General features: G+C 45.7%; 1 protein-coding gene across 19 annotated transcripts in view; it reads right to left on the reverse strand.

Annotated features, from left to right (window-relative positions):
* Window positions 1–16,018, reverse strand: part of Cacna1e (calcium channel, voltage-dependent, R type, alpha 1E subunit) — a 493,980-nt gene that overhangs the window by 439,908 nt on the left and 38,054 nt on the right. Inside the window, exon 2 of one of the 19 annotated variants that reach the window (XM_030243926.1) lies at window positions 10,274–10,349. The exons of the other annotated variants lie outside the window; for them this stretch is intronic. The gene's annotated coding sequence lies outside the window, so the exon portion shown is untranslated. The remainder of the gene's footprint in view (window positions 1–10,273; window positions 10,350–16,018) is intronic. 19 annotated transcript variants of the gene reach the window in all.

Consider the following 16,018-nt stretch of genomic DNA (forward strand, 5'->3'; position numbering starts at 1 on the left):
ATGGGTAATTATACAACACAGTAAATTCTAAGTAGGACAAATTGCTGTTAAAGGATGAAACATAAGTATTTGACTTTACCTGGGGGGGGGGTTAGAAAAGAAATCTCAAGGGAGACTAGGAGGAGTGGAAATTACCCACCGATATGAAAGGATGAAGAAGGGAACTGGTTCTGTGTGTCACAAGATGGGTGGTCAGAGCATACTGCTCAGCTTCCTGTGCCTCAGTTTCCCCATAAGTGAGACTCATGCTAAAACCTCCCTCCAGGACTCAGATGTATTAACTTATACACGTTTTATGTAGTGTTTAGATTCGTTCCTGGAAAAGTGAATGCTTGTCATTGCTTGTCTCAACTCCTCCAGAAACCAGCTCAAATTTCCCTCTTGGTAAACCCCATCAGACCCTCTCAGAATGCTTCATTCTCACCTCCATAAAAATACCCAGCATATGACTCTGGATTTTATTTTATTGATTTTTCATGTGCTGTTTCCTTTACTATCCTATGAGTGTCTACAAAGCCTTGACCATGCCTGACATTCATCTTTGTCTTTATTGTCACCCATAGTGACAGGCACCAAATGAGAGCTGAAAAAAATAATTGGGGACCTAGTGAGTGAGTACCCTTTTAATGTGTCGCAGGCAACCAAGATTCAAGTACCAACGGATCACTAAGCTACAAACTTGCCCCACAGGAGTATGATCCTTAATAAAATGTCTCTGTACAAAATAGATTTCATGGTTTGAACACTGTCTTAGTCTGTGTTCTATTGCTGTGAAGAGTCACCGTGACCACGGTAACTCTTATAAAAGAAAGCATTTAATTGTGGGGCTTGCTTACAATTTCAGAGGGTTACCATCATAGCAGGGAGCATAGTGGCTGGCAGACTGGAGAAGTCGCAGAGAGCTAAATCCTGATCAACAGGCAGAAAGAGAGAGCGAGACTGGGCCTGACCTGGGCCACACCTTCTAATCCTTCTAATTTTTTTAAACAGTTCTATTCCCTGGTGACTAAACATTCAAATATATGAGCAGGGGTGGGGGTGGGGGGAGGCACTCTTATTCAAACCACCACATATATCTAGTTTGTACTGCCAAATCTATAAGAAGCAACTATGTGACACTCAGCAACTGTGAGCCTTGGCTATTGTCTTAGCCTGTCATAGTCCATTTGGTTGCCATAGCAAAATACCATAGGCTGGAAGCTTAGAAAGGGCAATTCATTTCTTATAGCTCTGGAGACTGGGAAGACCACGATGCATGCTGAGTGTCTACAGAGGATTCACTTCTAGGATGTAGCCAGCTCGTCATACTCTGCCTTTGTGTGGTGGAAGGAGCCGACAGATTGCCAGGGCTTCTTTATAAGACAGCACACACACACACACATACACGACTGCTCTACCATCCTAGCCTATGTACTTCTCAAAGACACCACCTCCTGGCATCACCAGGGTGGAGTTTAAGTATCAACACATATAAATTGGGGAAAGACATAAACATTCATTACAACTTGCATTCCAAGATCCCGGTGTGGTAAGCACGATGCACGAATTCCTCTGCATGAATTAACAAAATCCCATCCTGCCTTTTCCCTGGGATCTTATTGTCTACTCCGTTGCTCAGCACCTTGTGGGCTGACTCCCCATCTGTGTGTCTGCGAACATTCTCCGGAGCAAGTGTTTTTCTTTCACCTTGTGAAAACGTGACACCTGTAACTAATTGTGCTTCTCTTTTTATTCTGGCTGCTAGGAGCTGACTCTAGCTTCACTGCATAACCGCAAAGCCATTTATGGCAGGCACTGTACCCGCTTTGTTTAATCTTAACTCTGTTGTATTATTTTCCCTTCACTCTAGTCATCCTCTTGGGTCTTTTAAGACTATTATTTGATATACGTAGACATGCAAAACTATATACACGGCTCTGTTATATAAATTACTTAATATACCCTTTTGTAAAGCCAAATTCAGATTTATGATTGAGCCTTTGTATCTCTGAGTAGTGGGAAGGAGATAAATTGGCTATTTGAAGTTATTTAAGACTCTCGGGACCATTTCTTTTAGGTTATCTGTCTTCTAGAGGCAAAATATTGAATTAGCTCAAGGCTATTTCTTCTCTCTTCTCCTACTAACCAAATGATATTTGCACTTAGGGAGGGGCTTTAGTGCCTTAATGACATTGCAAAAAATGTTCTTGGGTTTCCATGGGTCTTCAGTGTAGCATAGTGGGCCTGGCCCGGCCTCGGCCTGGGCAGCTGGGACTCCTAGCTTCATGCCTCAGATTGGTACCAGTAACTAAGCAAATGTCCTCAGATGTGAGGGCCCCACAAACTACACTCAACAAATTCATGCCAAGGTCTCTGATGTGTTGCTTTGAGTGTCAGAAACTCAGAGAGCCTTGGTCCTAAGTAGAGGGATACCCTCCCTCGCAAGGGAACTCTGATTGACTGCCAGAGCAAGGTTTTCAACACCACAAGCAACCGTTTACTCTGGTCCAGTCAGTCTAAGAAACAGAGACTGAAGAATAATGCCATTAAAAAGACCTGGTAACAAGCCAGGTAGTTTTTCCAGCTTGCAACCCCCACACTGCACTTTGTGCAAGGCTTGAATTCATGGAAATTTCCAAGCTAGAAATACCTTGGAGTCAACAGCTTTGAAATGTTGATATGCAACCATTCACTGGTGTGCTTACAGTCTGGCATTACTAAGTGAAGATTGGCCCCGACCTGAACTAGTGAAGTTACTAAGGAAAGAATCCCATTCTCTTCCACAACAGCCTCTCCACGTCGTCCCTGGATGAGAATCAAGTCAGTATCTCAATCAGTCAAGGTTAACATGTACCGCAGGGGTAATATTAAAAAAAAAAACCTACTGTGTGCTGGTGCTTTGCATAGGTCACCTTTACTCCTGTAAGAAGCCACAAGGAGAATATTCTGTGACGTGCCCTATGGCTACAGAACTGTCTGTAAGAGCCATGGATCTGTGGTGTGTGTGTGTGTGATCTTTTGTGTCACACGTGTGTATGCGAACACTACAAGTTGATTCTTTGGATCAGGATCTCTCAGGGCACCTAGGGTGCATTGATTCGGCTAGAGCATCTGGCCAGTAACTCGAGGGATCCTCCTGTCTCTTCCTGTGGCACGAGGACCACAACCTCATGCCAGCACACCAGCGTTTTATACAGATGCTGGAGGTCCTAACTCAGATTCTCAGGCTTACTGTATTTACCAGCTGAGACATCCCCTCATCTCCTAAAGCCTGCATCCTTTCACATAGCTGCACTCCATCCCCGCCCCAAGATAGCTCATTTCTCCCTTTTTAATAAACTCAATGTAAATAAAGACCAATATAAATCTCTGTATAGGAGGGCAATGAAGAAAAACCTTTCAGGGGTAGCTGTTTATACAATTTTGTCAAAATTAATTTCACAGGCTCTCATCTTGATGCTCTGAGCAAAACATGGCCATCCCTTCTGACTGGTCCTACCTCTTACCCCGTCCCCATCCCTGTGTCCTTGTGAAATAGAAAGAAAGGTCAGGTATAAATCCTGAGCAGAGCTCTTACTGACGATGCCTCATTTCCTCTTCAATCACTCCAGCCCAGCAACGCTCTCTCAATGAGGCCAGTACTCTCATCCCAGCTAATTTGGATTTCCAGCAGCTTTTTTTTTTATCATTTCTAATTCAGACATCTTTAAAAAGTTTTCAGAACTCCTTACAACAATAAGCCCTGTGCTGCAGGTTCTCTGTGGAAATGGGTTTCATTTGTCACCTAGTTATAAATACTTTCCTTCCGGTTACTCGGCTACATCTGTGATGCATTTTCCTGTTGCCAGGCACTCCATAAGATAATCTATCAAAAGCACTGGCGAGGCTGTTCTGAAGGCCTGATGAGAAATAAAATACTATTCTTAAGAAAGCAGAGCCAGTTACAAGTGCCCCGGCGCATTTCTCAGAGTTTAGAATGGGATCATTCATACCCACTGCGTCTGAAAATAATTGAGAGAAAAGCTAAGAAAGTGTCTCTCACCAAACCCTTATGAAATACTCTCTGAACTAGTTGGCTGCGACTCTCTGCTATTTTAGTGCCTGATTCCACTGTAAAAATCAAACCAAGTTTCATCTAGACAGCTTCAAATTTGGCTTTACCCCACCCCCCACCCCACCCCACCATGACTGCAGGTCCATGCCCCTTTGAGGTACCAAACTTGAGCTTCTCAGAATGTTTCCAACCTTCTTAAAGTTGCAACGCACGACCAGGTAAATGCCAAAGTGGTTCTAAACAAGTCGAGGAGGAAAAAGGGGCCCTAAAGCTCCTGGGGTTTTCCCCTTCTTCCTTTGAAAGGGGGAGACGATTCCAAAAAGAGTTTCTTAAACGGTACTTTGAATCAATCAGGCACTGGGCCAAGGATCTTTGATAAACATCTATATTTTACTTTAGAATCTGCCTTGATCCTGAATGGCAACTCTTCTGGGATGAGAGATGAAAAAGAGAGAGACCTCGACAATGAGGTTGGAAAGTCTGGGACAGTGTGTGCCCACTGGAATATAGTTCCTGGCATGGCTAGTAATAGTGGACAGTAGACACCTCCTTCAACAGGCAAAGAATGGCATGAAGAGAGTGAAAAACTTCCAAGCCACACCCTCGTACAGATAAAACCTCCAAGTCCCTCAAGTGGCTATTGTGTTGCACATGTAAGTGCTGGACATAATAAACCCTTCAGCAATGACAGCTACTGTGATTCATCTGTCATCTCTTTGATTATCCATCATATAGACATACACCCTTGCCTCCATCTCTGTGAGTCTGGAGGAGTGGAGCAAACTGTCTGGGGTCGTAGCAGAGAGCTGTGAGGGAGGTCTAATGCTCCCGATACTGATTTGCATTTGTAGTCTGCAGCTTAGCAGCCAATGAGCTAGAATGGTCTTCCCTCCTAGGGCAGCTCTTGTGAAACCTCTCGTCAAATGTCATCCCCAGCAGCTTGGACGACTTATCTCTGCAGCCTGTTGGCTCATCCATCCAGTTGCAACAAAAAGGGAAGAGTAAATATAAAAACCAAAAGAAGCATCTAGCTATACTGGGAGTCCTGAAAGTATCACAGATCAGATCAGTCAAGGGAGTGTGTGTGTGTTGAGCTGTAACTAGCCCTAAATAGAGACAACCAGGTCTCACAACTACAAAGCAAGTGTAAACAATCAGCTACTAGAACTGACCTTGAGCCAGAGCCTAAAAACAGGGACCACAGGACACTAAAGCTCTTGCATTTAGATAGATGGATGAGTGGGTGGAGGGTGGAGGATGAGGGGGTGGATATATGGGTAATAGATGATAGACAGGCAGACAGACAGACAGTATATAGGCAAATAGATGAAGGATGGGTGGATGGATGGATGGATGGATGGATGGATGGATCTGTGGATGGATAGATGAGAGAGAGATTAGAGAGAGATGGTGGGAGTAGAGGCACAACAGGAATAATATGTGACAGGTGCTTTGGAACTCATTTCTAATATGAAATAAAGAGTAGCAAGTGGGAGCACCTTAGAGGGAGGCCAGTCAAATGAGAACCTGGTCCCCAAGGAAGGTGATCCTATTTTCTGAGGACTTCAGTCCAAGGTTCTTGTTGAATATCTGCCTTCTGCTCATTATACCAGCCCATGGCTATGGCGCCAAAGAAGCAAAGGTATATTCAAGATCCCAAGAAGACCGGTCTCAGGTCTCTTGCAAGGTGTCTCAGATACAGCAGAAAGGTTGCAAGAGCCAGTTCACCGTATGCACCATGCAGGTCCCATGGGAAGTCTGTTCTCATATCCATCCCCCTTAGAGCCCCTTCATCCATATCCTGTCCTGAGGAAGCTTACAGCTACCAGCAGCACCAGCATCTGCTTCAAAGGACTATCAGGCGGATCCGGAGACCATTTCCACTGTCAGGAAACAAGGTGAAGATCATGGCCCCAGCCACGGGGGAGGGGGGGGAGCCCATCAGAGTAAATACAACTCCTTAAGCCTACATCTGGGGTGTCCTCACCCTAATTTCAGAACTGCATGCCCCTGGCTTTAGGGCATGAAGAGCAGCATCCAAGGCAACCACTGGACTACCCAATTCAGCACGGTCTCTGTTTGCTGATTTTTCAATTAGAACAAGCCATGCCAATCAACTGCAGTGGCCCAATCAAAGTTCATCAGACTTACCCGTTGCTTCTGAGGTTCCCAATGGCTATCCTAAGCTGGCAGTGCTGCCTCCATGGGGGCTCACCTCGATCTCCTCCACACTCACACACATTGCAAGTGCACTATTCACCAGCTCTGCCTCCCCAACGAGCGTGCTCAGTGCTGCTCCACAACCATGCCTAAAGAGAGGGAGACCTCCCAGGCCCTGGGTAGGAGTAGGGAGGCTTGGTTAATGAGCATTTTCAAAGGCTTCTGCAGAGTAAAGGCCAGGGAACCACTCGTTATCCTAGCAGCCCTGACAGCAGGCAGGAGAGCTCAGACTGGAGAGCAGAGAAAGCCTTCTGCCTGTTCCTTATGGCACTTCCCCACAGAGATACTGGACTCAGACTGAGACCCAAGTGAATCCTACAGCAGCTACTGTCCATTCACACACATCAGTGCCTTCTACAAGGAATGCCTGCTCCCGGGGCCTTCCTGTATGCTTCTTCAACATACTCCACCTAGAATCCTGTCACCTACCCCACCACATCGACTCCAGGACACAGCCACTCACCAATAGCACAGTGCCAGCCTGTGTGTTCTTGTCTAACCTTCAAAGTCTTTCTTTGCCTTCCTTCTACTCTACTCTGGTATCAACTGGATCTATCCATCTTTCTCTAAACTTTGTTGTTGTTGTTGCTGCTGCTGCTGTGTTGTTGTTGTTGTTGTTGTTGTTGTTGTTGTTGTTGTTCTTCTTCTTCTTCTTCTTCTTCTTCTTCTTCTTCTTCTTCTTCTTCTTCTTCTTCTTCTTCTTGTTTTAAGTCAGGGTCTATATCTTTCCTCCTCCCTCAGTCTCCTGACTTTTGGGATGACAAGAATTTGCCACCACACCAGTTTAAGTCATGTTGGGGTTGGAACCAGGGCCTCTTGCATGCTAGATGAGCACTCTGTCCACTGATCTACAGCCCCAGCCCACAAGCTCCTTTTGCTAGCCTCATCCTACCTTTGGCTTATAGCCATTTTCAAAGGAGATTTCTAGCATGCCTACCTGTATCAGGCAATCCTGACGCTCCTGATGATGACGAGCAAGCAAAATGCACCCTTGCCATGTATTTAACCTAGGGCATCTAGCTAAAACTGTATGCCAGTAGAAACTACCTTCTTGCCTGGTGTCTTTTTCACTCTGCCCTGGTCCTAGCCCTAGGGCATACCTGTTTCTCCTGGAAGCAGTTTCTCAATAAGCCACTTGTATATCAACCTTTATCTTGGGGTCTACTTTCAGGAAAGTGATAAGACACCATTTGCAAATGGGGATTTCCTACTCTTCCTCGGCTATGCTTGCTAGTACTGATCTGCTCCTCTGGGCTCCTAGCATAGGACACATCACAGAAGCATCTTGTGCGGGGCACTTTTCCTCTTATCTTCATAAGGAGACAGTGCCCCTTAAACACAGTAATGGTGTTTTAAGTTCCCTATATCCTTTGACACAAGATGATACACAAAACTTGACCTTGATACTTCCTGAATGGAACCTGAAGTCACAGCAACCTTTTGCCACTTATGCATGATGCACCCTCATGGGGCTAGGGGTTTCTGAAAGGTCAAGTTAAGGTGGCCATCTGAGCCACAGATCTTGATTTAGAATGTAGCTGTGATCGGATCGCTCAAGCAAACTGGAGTCACAGAGCCTTCGAATTTCAAGTCTCTGGCTTGTTCCACCTCCTGTCCACACTCTCCCTCTTCCCCGGTTTCCTTTCCTGACAAGTGTTTCTAAACCTTGTTCACAGCCTCACACCTTTGTTAATGGAAGGTCTCATGAGAAAAGTTTGTGCATCTGGAGGTTGTCAGAAATTCAGGGAGTCCGGACACAATCCACACGTGCCCTGGAGGAGATAGGAGCTCCACAGGAATACCAACAGAGTCAACTAACCTGAACTTAAGGCTCTCAGAATCTGAACCACCAACCAAAGAACATACATGGGCTGGATCCAAGCCTTTCTGCTCAGATGTAGCAGATATGCAACCTGGTCTTCATGTGGGTCCTGAACAACTGGAATGGGGGCTATCTCAAAAGTTGTTGCCTGTACGTGGGATATGTTCTACTAGCTGGGCTGCCCTGTCTGGCACTGGTGAGAGAGGAAGTGCCTAGCCTCACAGAGACTTGATGTGCCAGGGTGGGGGGATACTCAGGGGCCCCCACCCACTCAGAGGAGAAGGAGAGGGAAGATGGAGGGGACATGACCAGTAGGGGGCAGTGATTGGGATATAAAGTGAATACGTAAACAAAATAAAATTTAATTAAAAAAAATAGATCACAATCCAGAAATCAATAAGTATACATTTTGGAGCTCCTGATATATGCCAGACTCTGCACTGAGTGGTGTATACATTTACTGATTTTAGCAGCGTCCATTTGTGGACTAGAGAGGTGGTACGGTCTCAGTAACCATATCACCATCAGTAGATATGGGAACCAAGTCTTGCTAGTAATTTCCTACAACCACTCATCTTGTAGATAACAAGAGTGAGCAAAGAGATCAGTATAAGATGGGCCATGTGGTGAGCATGGTGATTGAGAGAGTGCCTGCAGATGACAGCAGAAGTAAGCAGCTCCCTCCTGGGTGATTTCAAGGGAATGGAAATAGCCATTTTCGCTTTGACTCAGCCCAGAGGTCTATAAGAAAAGGAGTCAAACAACCAAATCTCCTGGCCTGAGAGACCCTAGGGCGTTCACTGATGATTTCGGGAACAGGGCCCATGCACAGAGCAGGTAGCTGCAGGGAAGACATCTTTAAATGAAATGGAAGTTTCCAAGGCTTTCTCAATATTTCTTTCCCTATGTAGCACATTGCCTCAGGGAAGAACAGCACAACAGACTTGGAGGAGAAAGAGTTCTTAGCATTTGAGTTTTCAAAGTCTAGGGAGAGGTGATGTCATGTCTGTGTGGGGGCCACAGCCTGGGGAGGCAATAGGGATGCAGCTCAGAGTTTCTGAAGGACTGAGAAGGGTAGAGGTCAGGGGGAGGCCGAGAGATGTAGTGGATGTCTAAGACAAGGGTGCCCTGTGCCTGATTCACCGACTCCGAGTATACAAAGCCCTCCAATAGGTACAGGAGACCAAAGCATCCCAGCATCCCACAGCCTTTCCCAGGTAGAGCCCTAGGGATAGGACGAGATTTCAGAGAAGACATCCAGTGTATCCAGAGAGATACGAAGTTTTTACTTTTCAATCTTCAAAATTGAGATGTGACTCACAAGACATAAAACTCATCATTTTAAAGCATGCAATTCAGCGGTCTTCACTGTATTTAGGGAATGCAACTCATCACTATCTAATTCCAGAACATTTCAATCAACCCTTCCCCCACCAAGAAACCCTCTCCAGTGCACAGAGAGGCACACCGGTACCATCCTTCTCTGCACATCTGAGGTCCCAAATCTGTCTCTAAGGGTGAGAATTTTCTTGATGTTCCATAAAAAAGGAATCATTCAATTCATGTGCCCCATGGCTGATTTCTTATCTATCAGAAGATCCATATTCCCGTATTCCCATATTACCTCATCCCTTTTCACAGCTGAATAATATTCATATGGGTATACATTTCTTTTACCTAATCATCAGTTAATAGACATTGTATTGCTGCTATCAAAAATTACAGTATTACAACTACCTATACACAACTTTGCATGGGCACATATTGTCATTCTCTTTGTATATACCTAGGAATAGTATTACCAGGTGGCCCTATGTTTAACTTTATGAGGAAATGACAAGACTCTTTTTCCATGAAAGTCTGGACCCCAGGTAGGATTTGGACAGACCCATGGGAGTACCCATGACCCAGTGATCAGGGAAGCATCATAAACGCTATGATCCCTGTGTTCCAGATGACAGATGAATCAGAAGACAGAGGGAAAGTCAAAAGTACTGAACGGCAAGCTGTAAGACCAGGTAGCGGGGGAGCCAGTTGGCAGCTTCCAAGATACGACAGGTATTCCTGCATTTAGCTTTCATTAAGAAAAAGTTTCAAACCCAGTAAAATTAAATTTCTCTCTCTCTAGCAGAATGGGAATCTATTCTGGAAATTGAGTTGTATTATAGAAAATAATTAAGATTATATTTCATCCATACCTAAATTTGTGAGTTGATCCGGGAACCCTCTGCAAACTTCATAGTGAGAAAATAGGAACACAAAGAACCAGGGAACCTAAAGGGAAATGTTAAAACTACCCATCAGTCAAGTCTCTTGGGTACACATCCAAGGTGGAAGAGTACAGACAGGCAGGCAAAGATTGGAGATGCAAAGACACCTGCTGGAAGCCAACATCCACACCCCTTCACGTGGCCACTTAGGCTGCCTGCAGTTGGTTTCTGGATTCCTCCCATCCCCCTCCATCCCATTACATAGGACTGCTTGCTGCACCCCACACCTGTGAGGTGTATTCAAATCTCTACGCCTTTGCCTACACTGGTCTTTCTGCTTTCTTGCCTCACACACACAAAACATCTACCCTGAGAGCAAGTGCAGGGGCCACTTCCTTCAATGAGCTGTTTCCTGGCCTCAAGAGGAGCTGACTCACCCTGCAGCTTTATTTCCTGGGGACTGTAAACTTCGGATTGTCCTTATTTGTTGATGTATCTCCAGCTTTTGCCACAACGCCGGCTCTATGACCCAGGCTACTTTGACAGTGTCTCATCAATTTAGTGCAGAGTTCGTGTTCCACAAATATCTGCTGGGTGAACTAACTGGGTCAAGCATTTATTCTACAAATATGAGGCTGAGGTCTGGAGAAGGAGAGATGCATTCAGGACCCCAGCAGCTAAGCCAGTGCTCACACCTAGCACATTCAGGATGCTTTCAAGGAATGGTCAGAAGCTGCAGCTGAAGAGGCAGCCTAGTGTCACTTAAAATTCCTGCTGGTCCCACACAACTTCCTGAGTTTTTGACGAGAGGGAGGAAGTGTCACAAGTGAGGAACATCTCTGCCATATGCATTAGACTGGTATTTGAAGGAAAGACATATGGGGGAAATGTTATGGGGACACTGTGTAGTGTGCTGGCTGTACTTCTGAGGGAGGACAGTTTATAGATGCCTGCTTTACATCGATATGAAATGATAATTCACTAGGAATAAATCAAATCTAATACACAGCTCTGCCTGTGATGGCCGAGCTCCCCCTCCCTCTCACCACCATTCCTCCTGTGAAATAAAACATTCACACTGAACACATTCCAAAACAGCAAGATTTTCTAAGAAATCCCCATGGAAGGATGCATTCATGTGCCTTGGTTCATTGGATCACCAGCTGGTAAGAAACCTCTCTGATATCTGCAGTAGATCCTTCCTGTAACCTTGTAAAGTCTTCTGAGGCTCAGCAGATGAGAGTTCACAAGGTACATTTTAAAATGCCCCTTTCAGTGGTGTAATGGAAACCATTCTTATGCTCGCTCTTGTCGTTTCCAGCAAAACAAAGCAGAGTGTATAGACTCTAATGGCACACAGGTCCAAGGACCTGGCTAAACCTGCAGAAAGAGCACCTGCTCAAGGATCAAGTGTAGGTGGGTAGAACCAGACTGCCCCAAACCAGAGAAAGGCCATTATCAGCCTGCTCTTCTCAACAGTGTAGAGAATTGTGGCATTGCCTGCTCTGCACTGCAGGCCAGAGCTGAATGTTCTGAAAAGCCTCGCCAAGTCCTCTCCACTCTTCTGCCTCCACCCTCCTACCTCCTTTTCATCCCACAGATGACCAGACTGCTCACTTTATAATAGAGAGCCTTTCACCAGTGCATCTCTCCCATCCATTTCACAGCAACTGTGAAAGCCCCTGCCGCCACCCAGTTCTGCTCACCACGACGAGGCAGCAATAAAATATCCCTCGGGGAACTGAATTGACCTCCCTGTCACATGCTCCCATGAACCCAAGAGCCAACAATTCCAGAGATGGCATCTATCAGGATGGGGGCACTCAAGTCTCTCCCAGGGAGCTGGGCAATCGCTGGATATGGATATCAAATATCACTCAGTCATTAGGGGCTCACCTAGATAACTTTGTAGAAAAAGCCCAGGCCCCTTGGGTTGAACTGAGATTTCCAAAAGAGGAAAGAGAAGGCATTCTTCTGGTAATACACAGGCAATCCTGTCCATGAATTACCACCATCAACTGAGTAACTAGGATCGCAGGGGTGCCTAGCAACACTCTTCATCTCAAAACAAGAAACAAAAAGTGGTAAAAACAGGGACATCACAGGCAAGGAGCCGACCTTGAGCTGACAGAAGAGCCAGCTCTGCTCATCAGGTAGGCTGAAAAGAACCAGATTTACCTGCCTCCGTTTATTTATACACAGATGGGAATAAAATACAATCTGGACATCAAAAGATGCCCCAAGCCTGGATGTGGTGGTACACACACATAATCCCAGCATTTGGGAGGTAGGAATGGGAGGATGAGTTCAAGATCAGGCTTAGCTCCACAGGCCAGCCTGGGCTACATCTAACCCTGTCTCTGACAAAAAGAAAAGAAAAGGAGAGGAGAAAGGAAGAGAAAGAGAAGAAGGAGGAAAGAAGGTAGGACCCATGACATGCCTCTCTGAGGACTCCTGTACTTAGTAACAATGGGCTTGTATTCACTCCTGAGGGTCTTGTACCCATAAAAGAAATGCCAGCTTCCTTTGCAGGAAGAAAGCTGACAGCCAGGCTTCCCAGACATGTCCCAGACCAGTCTGCACAGCTGAGCAGTTGGGGTTAATCCAAGAACAACAGTAAAGACTCCCTCCCAGCAGTGGGTGGGTGAGGCCACAGCAGGTGGAAGGGAGGAGGGGGACAGTTTCAATAGAAGCAATCATATGTGCAGCTAAGAAAAAATGAGACCAGGAAGCCTGAGAGAGGGCAGCTCCAATTATTGGTAAAATAATCAGAAATAAACAGTCGCTTGTGCGAGTACAACTTCTCCATACCCTCTAGCTGAGCCTCTTTGCTGCCCTGATTATATTTAGAACCAATTTGAGCAACCAGGTTATTTTGTCCATTGGTGCCAAACAATGCTTTAAGGACTCCTACCAGAGCTTAGGCGGGATAAGGAGGAAGGGACACAGTGTGGAGAAGCTAACCTCCCCACTGCAATCCCAGGTTGAGGAAACTCCCAAGAGCCACCATGGTAGGAGCACACACACAACAGGAGGGCCTTGAACCCTCACTCCACTCCTACCCTGAGTTGGCTATTGCTCAGATGTTCAACAAGGCCAGGCGCCTGAGTCTGTACTCCCCAAAAGCCTGATGGCAAGCCAGGCAGAGCTAACAGCATGCATGTCTTCTAGGGACAGCAGGATTCTAGGCTGACACCAAGCTGATAAGGGACTAAAGTAAACCAAGAGTGTCCCATGCAGCTTGCTATCCCAAATGTCAGGTATATAACCAGACATTAAACCAGAAGAGGGTTAGCATGGTTAGCCAAATGGACAACATGGGAGCTACTTTACTGATCTCACAGTCAACTTGCAAACACACAGCTAAAAGCAACAGTGACAGGATAAAAGATTTGAAGGAAGAATGCTATTTTTCTCTTCCTGAATCCCCATGCCTCCTAAAAGTTCAGAGAAAAATAGCACTGTTCCCAGTCTCTCCAAATCACCCATGACCTTCCTGATACATTTTGAACATGTTAGCAATTGAACCAAGACCATTCAAGGATTTTTTTTTCAGGCAGCCTGATACCACTAAGCACCAAGAGTCCTGGTGGCCCTGGAAACACAGACGCAAGCAAGACTTACCTAGACCTGCTTTTGTGCAGCTCACAGGCCAGAAGATTGTCTGGGGGAAGATTGCCTTGGCCTCAGCAGCAGTCAGCTCAGCCTTCTCAGGAGAAGTGACCATAAGCTCTCACTACTGTATGGATTATATAATAAGAGCCCACTGCAGGTGGCCAAGGACTGCCTACCCGTACAGGTGCCTCTCTTTGTTCAATAGCTGTGTTCCTAAGAAGTGTGGTGTAGGAGGTATTATTAAAGAAGAAAAGTGAGATGCAAAAACAAACCTATATGGTGATGTCACTGGTTGAAAAGCTTTTTTTTTTGAGACAGAAACACGCTATATTGCCTAGGCTGGTCTAAAAATCACGGTCTCAAGCCTTCCTCGCCTTCCCATGTAGCTGGGGCTACAGACAGGTGCCAATGTTCCTGGCTGATGACCTCAGCTTTACAAAACAGTGGCAAAAATAATTCTGTGCATCTCAACACCTGGAAAGGGTAACTTAATATGAGTTATTAAGAGTTTATTCTGGTTCACACTTTGAGGGTGAAGCCCATCCTAGTGGGGAGGGGAGGGGACAAGAGGGAGCCTCAGCTGTGATGGCAGGATGATCGTGTGTGTGTGTGTGTGTGTGTGTGTGTGTGTGTGTGTGTGTGTGTGTGCATTCAGTCTGGGACCCAGGACCCCAGTGGATAAAGTGGGGATGCTTACACGAAGGGTGGATCTTCCCTCCTCAGTTAACCCTTTCTGGAAACATTCATAAATTTACCCAGAGGCAGTTTCCATAGTGACTCTGAATCTGGTTGAGTTGACAATAAAGATTAACTATCCCAGAGTCATTCACCAGGCTTTTGCTTGACCAGTCTCATTTCTGCCTGGGTTGATTCACAGGCAAAATCCTGGTTTTCTGCCCTCTCCCTCTTCCCTTTAACACTGTGGAATTTGGGCTCTCGAGCGACATACCCAGATCTTCATTCCCCGCCAGAACTTTCTTGGCTCCAAGGCTCTCCTGTTTGATTCCCCCTTTCCCTCCACGCGCACTTGCTCTGGGGATGAGATCTGTCAAATCAAGCTGTAGCCATCCTTGACACTCAGTGTCTCTAAAAGCGGAGCAACTTGCAGTGGGTTTGGATACAGGCAATAAACCCTATGCATGAAGAACCGAGGTCCTTCTGCCCCCCAAGAAAACATCATAGAAGATACTCCCTCTGATGAGGAGGACTCCCCAGTGACCTCCTTTGAAATAACCGTGTTTCCGGTTGCTTCCTCACTCTGGTCCCCTCAGCACAACCCACTCTGAGCACTCAGATAACAAGATCAGCTCCTCCTTGCCAATCTCTGATTAGCCCCTGACTTTCTCCGTATAATATGGCAGCATCTAACGACTGCATGGCGCATTTCTTATTTGTTTATGCCATCTCTCTAGGACTAGATTATGCCTTACACTTGGTACATACCCAAAGCACATTCGTTTCAGTCACCCAACAAATGTCAACAAGCTGAATGACAGTGGACTCTGGCTTTATAACTGAGGACAGTTTCCCGTGTTACCTCAGCTGTTAGCTTGATATGGCGATATATATTAAGACACAAATAAAGTCACATCCTAGTTTGTGTCTCCAAGGGATGTAGCAAGCAGCTAGAGAAAGTTCGTGGGCATTCAGGAACTCAGAGAAGTGGTAACCTTCCAAACAGGTATTGGAAAGTTTTCCTCCTAAACAGCCCATACAGGTCATACCCTTAAGTACTTGTTCTAATGGTCGTAGGATCTCTTCAATTTCCTTACATATAAGTGAAGATGACTTTTCTTTCTACAAATTCCCATCACCTCTCTTCTTCACTGGTATATGCGTTCGTTGATATTCATTCTATGGAAAGGTAGAGTCCATTGTTTGAATCTGTCTGGTCATTTGTGATCACCTGGCCAGTTGACTATATAAGCAATTATCTACACCACTCCTCTTTCAGAACCCATTTCAGCCCTAATGCCCTACCCAAAGGGCCTATGTTTGGTTTACCCCTCTCTCTTTCCACTCTATTCCTTACACATCCCTACACTCATGCCAAACCATATGTAGGTCCCCAAACACACAATACTAGCCCCTCCCCCCGCAAGGACATGCCTGTATATT

Source organism: Mus musculus, chromosome 1 (genome assembly GCF_000001635.26).
Source record: "Mus musculus strain C57BL/6J chromosome 1, GRCm38.p6 C57BL/6J".
Lineage (NCBI taxonomy): Eukaryota > Metazoa > Chordata > Mammalia > Rodentia > Muridae > Mus > Mus musculus.